Here is a 10,000-nt window from a genome sequence, read left to right on the forward strand (position 1 = left end):
GTTAGCTTGAAGAGAGACAACCAGTCAAGTTTAATTAGTTGAGTAAAACCGGTAAGCTTCAGCTTCTTGATTCAGCCATGTTTTGATGAGAACCAATTGATGTATGTTGGTTAACCTGTCAGGATCAGTTGTCTAAGGTCTTGTTCTCTTCAGTCTTGGTTGGTTTATGATTTAATCAGTCTCATAGAACCAGTAGACGAACTGTTAAGAATTATGGGAATTAAACAGAACTGATTTGATCTTGTTTAGAACTGAATTGAGCTGAGTATGTTCTGATCTGATCTGAGCGGAGCTGTCTATGGTCTGAAATTGTCTTGAACTGATGTCGTCTGAGTATAACCGATTTAAGCTGTTGGGAACTGATTAGAACCGGAGTTAGCTGAGCATGAACTAAGCTGATATGAACCGAGTTAAATTGTTAAAGCTTGAACCGAGCTGAACATGGTATCAATCTGTCTTGAACCGAACTGATATGAGAGAACTGAACTGAAATGTTATGAACTGAGTTGAGTTTCTTCTTGAACCAGACTACTGAACCTTATGTTCCAACTGTTATGTTTTGAATTCAGATGGCCAAGGAGAGTATTCGGATCAGCCGGATCCTTGTGATAGTTCTGAACCGAGAGTGATCCAAAAGTGAAGTGTGATTAGCTTGAGCTCGAGTCTAGTCTTCCTTAACCAATCTCATGGATTTAAAAGTGAGTCTAGATAGATGATGAATGAATTATGAATGAGTATGCATGATTGCATATTGAATATGGTTGATTAATTAAGAATTAATCATGAATTAATTAAGGATTAATCATTGATTAATCTATTCTATTAAAAGGGAAGCATTTCTAAAAAATCTACTTAAAAAGTTGTTTGGACCTATTCATTAGATTTATTTTTTTGGTCTTCCCTTATATAATTTAAGTAATAAACTAAAAACATTTAAACCTATATACCTAACTGTATTCCATATTTGTAGTATTTAGTTAACAAACAAACCACAAATACATAAAAACCAATTTTCACCAATCTATAGTTTTTTTTTGAAACATTCACCAATCTATATTTGAATGAATAAATCACTAATATTTTCTATGTTATATTATTAACCAAATATTTTAAAATAACTTTACAGCGTTTCGAGAAAAAATATATATTATTTAAAAGGAAACATTCCTGTTTTTTTTTTCCTTTAATATAAATGTCCATTTTCTAAAAATACTTCTAAACTACCATATATATATGCTATCTTTTGATTTATGGGATTACAACTATATATACTCATTAATTTAATTCATTGCATTTGTGACTCATTAAAAAATTTCAATCCATCAATCATAAATTTAATTTTATGAATATGTCTATACCCATTTTATACCTCTAAACAAAATAAATAAATTATCTACACTAAAAATGTAATTGTACTGATTAGTACAAAACCTATAAATTAAAATGCATAACATAAATACAATACATTTACATTATACAACAACTCAAATTGTTTATTCAGTTTTATGTACTATTATAAAGTAGATGAGAGTTTTGATCAAGTTTTCAAAAAAAAAATATTATAACATTTTCTGGGTATTTTCCGGGTCAAGCGGTGTCGGTTAACGGATTAATGGCAGATTTATTTGTTTTATCAGATTTTCGTATAATAGGTTTTCATTAATTACAAATTTTGTGGAAAAAAATTAGTTGGTAGAACCTCTAATAGAATGCTGCATGAAAAAACATAAATCAGTTCATATTATATATGACCATCGGATTAATCGATTTGACTATGGGTCCGAATCATATATAAAAACACTGTTTATATTTTGATTTCTTTACAAACTACATATGTACCCAACTAAAAAGAGTTATTTTTTAAAACTAGAAGATGCTTTCTTTGCATCATTTCAATGTATATGTACTATATTAGTTCTCATCTTTCAGTTCAGTTTGAATATTTTAGTTTTTCTGTTTTGCCTCAAATTGTTCATGTATTTACAAAGTTTGATTTGATTCATTTATGTTATTATTTTGGTTTTGGTTCGGTTCAGTAGCAAAGTTGGAAACTAGCTAATATACAAAAGGTATGTTTAATTTAGTTTCGGTTCAATTCTGGTTTTCGAATAGACACGGATTTATAGATTAATATTGGATAACTTAAAATTTCAATTTAAAAATCGGTTAGTTTTGATTGTTCGGATAAAAATATTAGATAATTCGGATATTTTAATATTTTGAATAAAAAGTATCGGGTAATTCGGTTTATAAATAGTATTTTTTAGGATATTCATTTGGTTCACAGTTCGGTTTCACTTTTTTGGTTCTAGAGATATATGATTTACTCGGTTATGTATGAAATTCTGTTTAATTTTGTATTGTTCGGTTCGCGATCCCCGATAAATGTGTTGAAACCTATACATTATTTTATATAGAAATTCGTTTACACTGAGTATTTAATTATCTGAAACTGATTTTTTAGATTCATAATATAGATACTATTAATAGAATTAAAAAACTATATTTTTAATAATTTGTTCTACATTTGGGTAGATTAATAGTTAATGTACTTACAAATAAATTTAATTAACATTTTTTATTTAATAATAAATATACTTGATCTTGATCTTCAAATAGATTTCAACAAATTACAAATAACGCGAATGCTTGATCAAAGGTTGCGTACAAAAAGATAATTCTTATGCAAGTCATATATATATATATTGATATAAAAATCTAAAAAAAAAATCAAATTTATATTCTTTTCAGTGGATTAATAACCGTCTTAATGATTTTAACATTTTACCATATTTTTTTTATTATCTACCCTCAATATATACGAGTAACGGGATCTATCGGTTCGACCACAAGTCTGACTCGGATATGAAAACTCAATGAAAACATTGTACCGGACTGAAATAATAATAATAATAATAATAATTATTATTATTATTATTATTATAGAAAAAAATTTAAATATTAAAAATATCTAATAATAGTTATAAATTTATTTAATATTTGGCTTTACGGTTAACAAAAAATACCCGCGCTTCTAAAGCGCGGGTCAAAATCTAGTTAAGGATTAATCATGGATTAATTAAGGAGTAATTATGGTTTGATTGATTAAGTATTATTCCTTGATCTATATTTATATATGAAGTATTTATCTAGTTTAAATACTTAAGAATAAGCAAGAATAATTCTTTGAGGTTATCCCGAGCCTTAGTACTTGTTCTCAAGTACTAATCTATAAGTATTCTATTAATAAGTGTGAATCATGTGAAGTCTTATTGTATACTCACTCTCCCGAAAGTCCCGAATTGCCGTGAATTGGTCCTGCGATATGGATCAAGGTCATGAAGACACGATGATGGGGTCGCACCCTGGAGGCCGTGTAACTGCATGCAGCGTTGGATGTTCTATCTTGGAATATCTGATGGAGATGATGGTTATATTTATTCCCCGTTAAGCTCGGTTAGCCTTGGTGGTTTTCCGGGTTTAGCATATATATATATATTAAGAGTATGAGTGATTTGCGGGTATCGTGGAGGTGATGTTTAAGATAGATTCACATGGATGGATTGAGAGGCCTTATATTAATTATGGAATATAATTCCACTGCATTCAAATGGTGTCGATTGCTCGGGATACTATTGATATGTGTTTGGGTGTGGGATTAGACTCACTGAGTAAACTAGTTACTCATGACTCATTTGATATGCAGGTAACCAGTAGGTGGGAGACGTTTACTCTAGGACGGAAGGAACGACATTAGCCAGCGGTAGTTTTATTATCCTTGCAAAGTCATTTTGATATATCTTATGAATAAGATTTGTAGACCGAAAACCTCGAGGTTAATTTATAACAAATTTTGTAAGATGATTTTGAATGATATATAAATAATGTTTTTTTTTTAAAGTACGGGTTCCATATGATATTAGTCCTTGTCCGGACGAACTAACTATCATGTATTGCTTTCTCGGGTTGAAAAGCCTAGAGTGGTATCCGATAGGAGCGTTGGTGTTCTTTAATTGTTGGTCTAAGGCGATCGGAAGTATTCTGAGAACCTCAGATCGACCATCGAGGAACATCGACCGTGTCATTTCCGGTCATCTATGATCGGGGGTGTCACAAAGGTGGTATCAGAGCATGGTTATACGATGCTAGAATGGGACTTGTTTCAAATGTTTTTCGAGTCAAAATGAGTCGCAAGGATAACAAGGATATGCTGGCTTGTTCCTTCATTTTAGGATAGATAGTCATGGGTAGTTACCTAACAGTGATATTTCATAGTAGAAGCACCGAGACAAGCTTGAATGGATGGAGCGTACTTACCAAGGTTATTATCATCATGATCAAGTTTGCTACCCTCATGGTGGGGTTCACTACCTTCCTGCTAGAAGTCAATAACCTCATGCCTTCCTGCCGTTTTCTGAGTTTTAGTGGGGATGCTAATACTTTAGAGAGATTTATGGGATATAATTGATACATCAAATACATCTCCGGACTCGTGTGTTATCGATGTCAAGGTGGGTGTTGTTTGTGATCCGGTTCAGAGCGATTCGACTACACTTGATCACATAGATGCACTTATTATTCCGGTTTCTCAAGTCTAACCAGCTCATGCTAAGACGTACAAGCACCACAGCCATACAAGCATTATTTCTTAAGCATTTGTTTCAAGCTTAGCGTTGGAGGAAGAGATGGTTTGACTGTATTACAAGATGATGGAAGCACCAGAAGCATTCTGTTTGCAACGGAATATCATGAAGCTTATGATGCAAAGAAGAAGAAGTTGGGACCATAAGATACTGAAGAAGGACTAAACCGTTAGAAGTATACTTTGGCTTAAGGCAGATTTGGGATCCAACACTCAGAGCAGAATATTCACGTGGCCGTTGTTCAGAGAATTACAAGAAGGATTTGGCACCAAGCTATTTGGAGATGAACGCTATGAGTTGTTGGTCGAGAGTCAAGAATTACTTCTGAGAGTTGAGTTCAAGTTGGACAGATTTCATGAGTTCAGGAAGTAGTATTTTCTACACAAGCATCGAGATACGTGATCGAGTGAATTGGATTCATCGATTATGGTTTGGAGAATAAGCAAAAGATCATACGAAAAATCATTGGGAACATAGACAAGAATTTTGGAGTAGATAATAGACCATGGAGTTTCAAAGCTTCGAGGAGATGTTAGAGTATGACGTGAATGTTAAAGAAGCTATTATTGCTGAAGAAGTTAACCAAGTCATGCAGACCGTTTATTTTCCAACCGCTGCAGATCAAAGGTCAGTTTCAAGAAGTGAGTTAAGTAAGTCGTTGGGGATGATTTTGGGTGTACATTTCATCAGATCAAGATCGAGGACCTTGAGCCGTTATGGTTTTGACTAGCAAAGACAGAATGGTCGTGATTGTCAAAGTTTGGGAAATCCTGGAACGTTTGCATCATTCGCGCTTTGGTGGTTCTTGTGAAGAGTTAAGAATTTAGGTTACCCTTCCTCATGAAGTTACCCTATCTACGTTACTTATGCCTAAGATAACACTTGTTGAACTTGTCCGCTTTTCCTTACCGTTAGTCCACATCCAAGTGTTAGGCTATTTGGGTAGAGCCTACACTTTATAGTTGCCTGGACGGTCAAAACCTCTGAAAAGGTCCAATCACAGGTTTGCTTCTTATCACATTGCATGTTGTGTGCATTTTAAAAATTTATGAATGATTAAATAAATAAGTGAAGGAGTGATCAAGGTGTCATATGATACCTTGCCTATGGACGGAATTTTCCACCCATATTGTGTTTGATGCGGGAACAACACATAGATGTAGTTCTCGGGTAGTGTCATTGTTTTAGGAAGGATTCACTTTAGTGAATTCAAGTACACTGTTCTTATTCGTGGAAGTACTGGCTGCCATTTAGAGTTATGGTATGCCTTCGTATCCCATCCCCATTCCTTAGTACTTCCATTAGAGCGGTTTGTTTCTATCTAGAGTGAGATTGGCTATCTAGTTATTGAGCTCAATTAGGATGTTGTTGAGGAAGGAAGTCTTTGAGAGAAGACCAGTTACCGTTGGCCTGCAATGGTATTCTACTAAGTGTTGGAGCCTCGCTCATATCAGTCTGGAGAGTTGGGAACCTTTTGGGAAATGGTGAAGTGGCGTATTCCATTATCATCATAATTGGGCGGAGAGAAAATAACAAGAAGCAGAGTATCGAGGACAGTTAGATAACTAGGGAACATGAAGCTATGTTTAAGAAAGTGGAAAATTTGTTGACATCCAAAAGTAACCCGTCAAGTATTCTGGTTGAACCTTGATTCGCTGCAATTGCCTAGGCATCTATCCAAGTGGTTCTAGCCAAATTCATGTAGCAGTCAGAAGATTTGTTTGGAGAAAGGTTTTGTTCGACTTAGTTATTTTCTGTGGAGTGTACCCATGTCAGTGGTAAAGAAGAAGAACCAGAGTTTGCGGTTATGTTCGAGTATAAAATCAAGGACGTGACCATCAGGGTCAAGTATCAAGTTCTAGAATTGAAGAATGGTTAAGATCGGTCGCAAGGCGCAGTTTTATTCCAAGGACGTTTGATGGACGCTTCACGTTGTAGTAAATATTTCTGCACGGAAATTGGAAGTTAGATCCCTTAGTCAGTAAATGGAACAAGGAGTTGTTGCATATTTACAAAAGATCGCTACTACTACATAATGGTCGTACTCAATTTCAGTTATCGAGATTCGAAGTTCTGTGGATTGGCCGGTTACCATCAGAAGTTTGTTCAAGAGTTAGAAACCATATCCACCAATGAGTTGATCGACTGAGAATGGTGTTACCTTGGAATGGAGTAAAAGTATTGATGAAGTATGAAATTAGTTAGAGGAAGTATCTACGTCTATGCATATCTTAGACTTGCATGAGCCTAACCAGCCATATACTACTACATGGATGTATTATGTGTTGGTCTAGGTGAATGCTAATGCAAGACGATATGGTAATCATTTATGCATCAAGGGAGCTAAGGAAGCATAAGGAAAACTATTTGATGCACAAGTTGGGGTTGGTGGCAGTTCTGTTGCACATCAAATTTAGTGATCATTTCAATATGGGGAAAGGATGCAAGTTTTCACTGATCAAAGAAGCCTAAGGAAGAGCAAATATTGCTGCTTATGCTTTAAGAGGAAGTGATATTAATGATGATATGGAGTAGGATCTCAAGAATCATGAAGCGGAATTGGGAGTGATTTATTTTGCTGCCTTATAAGGAAAGAATAGAGAACCTTCAAGATTGCAAGTAGAAAATCAAGATGGCTTATTCATTCGTATTTGAGGAACTCAGTTGAAGGATGAGAATCTAAGGAATTCATAGAAGGAACTGGGTGAAGAGAATTTCGAAGAATAGTATGAGGACTGTGTCATGTACAAGTTCATAAAGTGGAGATGTGGGAGAAGGAATCAAAATTCAACCTAAAATTAAGCAGATGTGAAGTAAATCCCAAGGAAGATTGAAGAGTGCAAGGAAAAAGGTATAACCATAAGGCATATGGGGATGCTCAAGTTGCTAAGAGATCAGAAGATATATTAACAAAGAAAGTGTGAAGTCATCATACAAGAGTACTTCGTTGGTAAATCAAGTTTGGTATAAGAGGACTTGTTGATTCCTCAGTTACTAGACAGAAGAAGGAAATCAGAAAGTAATAGAACAAGACTTGGATATGCGAAATTTCAGTGAGATTGAGTCGTTCAGAAGTTTTTGAAGAGTATCTCAGATAGATAAGAAGGGTATGGAATACTGTAAGGGAAATCATTTCTGGAATAAGTGTGTTTGTGTGTATTTGAGAGTGGCACCCTTGGTCTGAATCATGTTAGCGTGATTGATCGTGCATGTTCTTGTTTGATTGTTGCACGGTTAATCAAGTTAACATTGACCAGACTGGAGATGTTACATTCACGTATGGCACATCACCTCACGTTCCAAATTTCATGTTGCTGTTATGGGAGAAAGCCAGATAAAAAAGGTTGAGAAGTGATAGTCTATAGATACAAGATTGTTAGAAAAAGTATGCAGACCGCAGTTGACAAGAGTTGTGCAGAGTAAAGAATTTGGTTATCTTGAAAGTGGCTGCTCATAAAAGAAAGGATCGGTTGGGAGAATCAAGGGATCAACCATGAGTTGTTTTGATATGGGCAGATTAAGATAAGGTCAGAGCTAATATCCAGAACTCCTTTCAGAGACTGTTCAGTAAAGAGTGTACAGTTACGTTTTCAGAATTCGGGGACGAATTCTTTTGAGGGGGGAAGAATGTAATAACCCTCACGAGCAGATATAATTTTGGTCAAGAAAATTCTTTAAGATCAGTTTGAAGATTGATCGATCAGAATTTAAATAAAAATCGACACGGTGAATTAATCTCGACGGGGCTGTCTTTTGGTCGAAAAACCATCTCTTGATGGTTCTGGTCGAGTGTTAATTATTATCGTTGATTTTTATTCATGCTGGGTGAGTTTATTCAGAGCAGGACGAGATTCGAATGATGAAAAATATTTAGTCGAAACAGTCCGAAAATATCGACAAAACTCTTAAAATTATTTCTGAACAGTCACATGCTTTGCACCTTCTAGCCTACTTGCTTCCTCAGTAATTAGGTCACATGACCTACACCTACTTGCTTGCCTGCTTGCTCATTAGAAGTCACATGCTGGTCACAAGCTACTTGCTTCAGCTGCTTGTAGCTTTCTTCATGGGAAGGAAAAGTTCAGCTGCTTGTGCTGCTTGGTGTGCTGAAGCATGTCACCAGCTGTCTAACCTCATCTTTGTCTTTTGTGGGAGCAAACCCTCATCTGAAGCAACTCCTTATGATATAAAATACCCTCTTCTCTCCTCTGGATCGTTCATAACCTGCAAGAAAAACCAGAGAAAAATTCAGAGAGAAAGAGAGAAAGAAGAGAGAAAAATCTGTGAGAAAAGATTCATGAAAAATTCAGAAAAATATTCAGAGAAGAGGAGTGAGCATGGACAACTCTTTCTCACCATCCTGTGACTTTAATCAGTGAGTTTTGGAGTGTTTAAGAGCTGAAGATTTGGTGTTCTGATCTGATCTGAGCGGAGCTGTCTATGGTCTGAAATTGTCTTGAACTGATGTCGTCTGAGTATAACCGAGTTAAGCTGTTGGGAACTGATTAGAACCGGAGATAGCTGAGCATGAACTAAGCTGATATGAACCGAGTTAAATTGTTAAAGCTTGAACCAAGCTGAACATGGTATCAATCTGTCTTGAACCGAACTTATATGAGAGAACTGAACTGAAATGTTATGAACTGAGTTGAGTTTCTTCTTGAACCAGACTACTGAACCTTATGTTCCAACTGTTATGTTTTGAATTCAGATGGCCAAGGAGAGTATTCGGATCAGCCGGATACTTGTGATGGTTCTGAACCGAGAGTGATCCAAAAGTGAAGTGTGATTAGCTTGAGCTCGAGTCTAGTCTTCCTTAACCAATCTCATGGATTTAAAGGTGAGTCTAGATAGATGATGAATGAATTATGAATGAGTATGCATGATTGCATATTGAATATGGTTGATTAATTAAGAATTAATCATGAATTAATTAAGGAATAATCATTGATTAATTAAGGATTAATCATGGATTAATTAAGGATTAATCATGGATTAATTAAGGAGTAATTATGGTTTGATTGATTAAGTATTATTCCTTGATCTATATTTATATATGAAGTATTTATCTAGTTTAAATACTTAAGAATAAGCAAGAATAATTCTTTGAGGTTATCCCGAGCCTTAGTACTTGTTCTCAAGTACTAATCTATAAGTATTCTATTAATAAGTGTGAATCATGTGAAGTCTTATTGTATACTCACTCTCCCGAAAGTCCCGCATTGCCGTGAATTGGTCCTGCGATATGGATCAAGGTCATGAAGACACGATGATGGGGTCGCACCCTGGAGGCCGTGTAACTGCATGCAGCGTTGGATGTTCTATCTTGGAATATCTGATGGAGATGATGGTTATAT

Source organism: Brassica napus, unplaced genomic scaffold (assembly GCF_020379485.1).
Source record: "Brassica napus cultivar Da-Ae unplaced genomic scaffold, Da-Ae ScsIHWf_1543;HRSCAF=2145, whole genome shotgun sequence".
Taxonomy (NCBI): Eukaryota; Viridiplantae; Streptophyta; class Magnoliopsida; order Brassicales; family Brassicaceae; genus Brassica; species Brassica napus.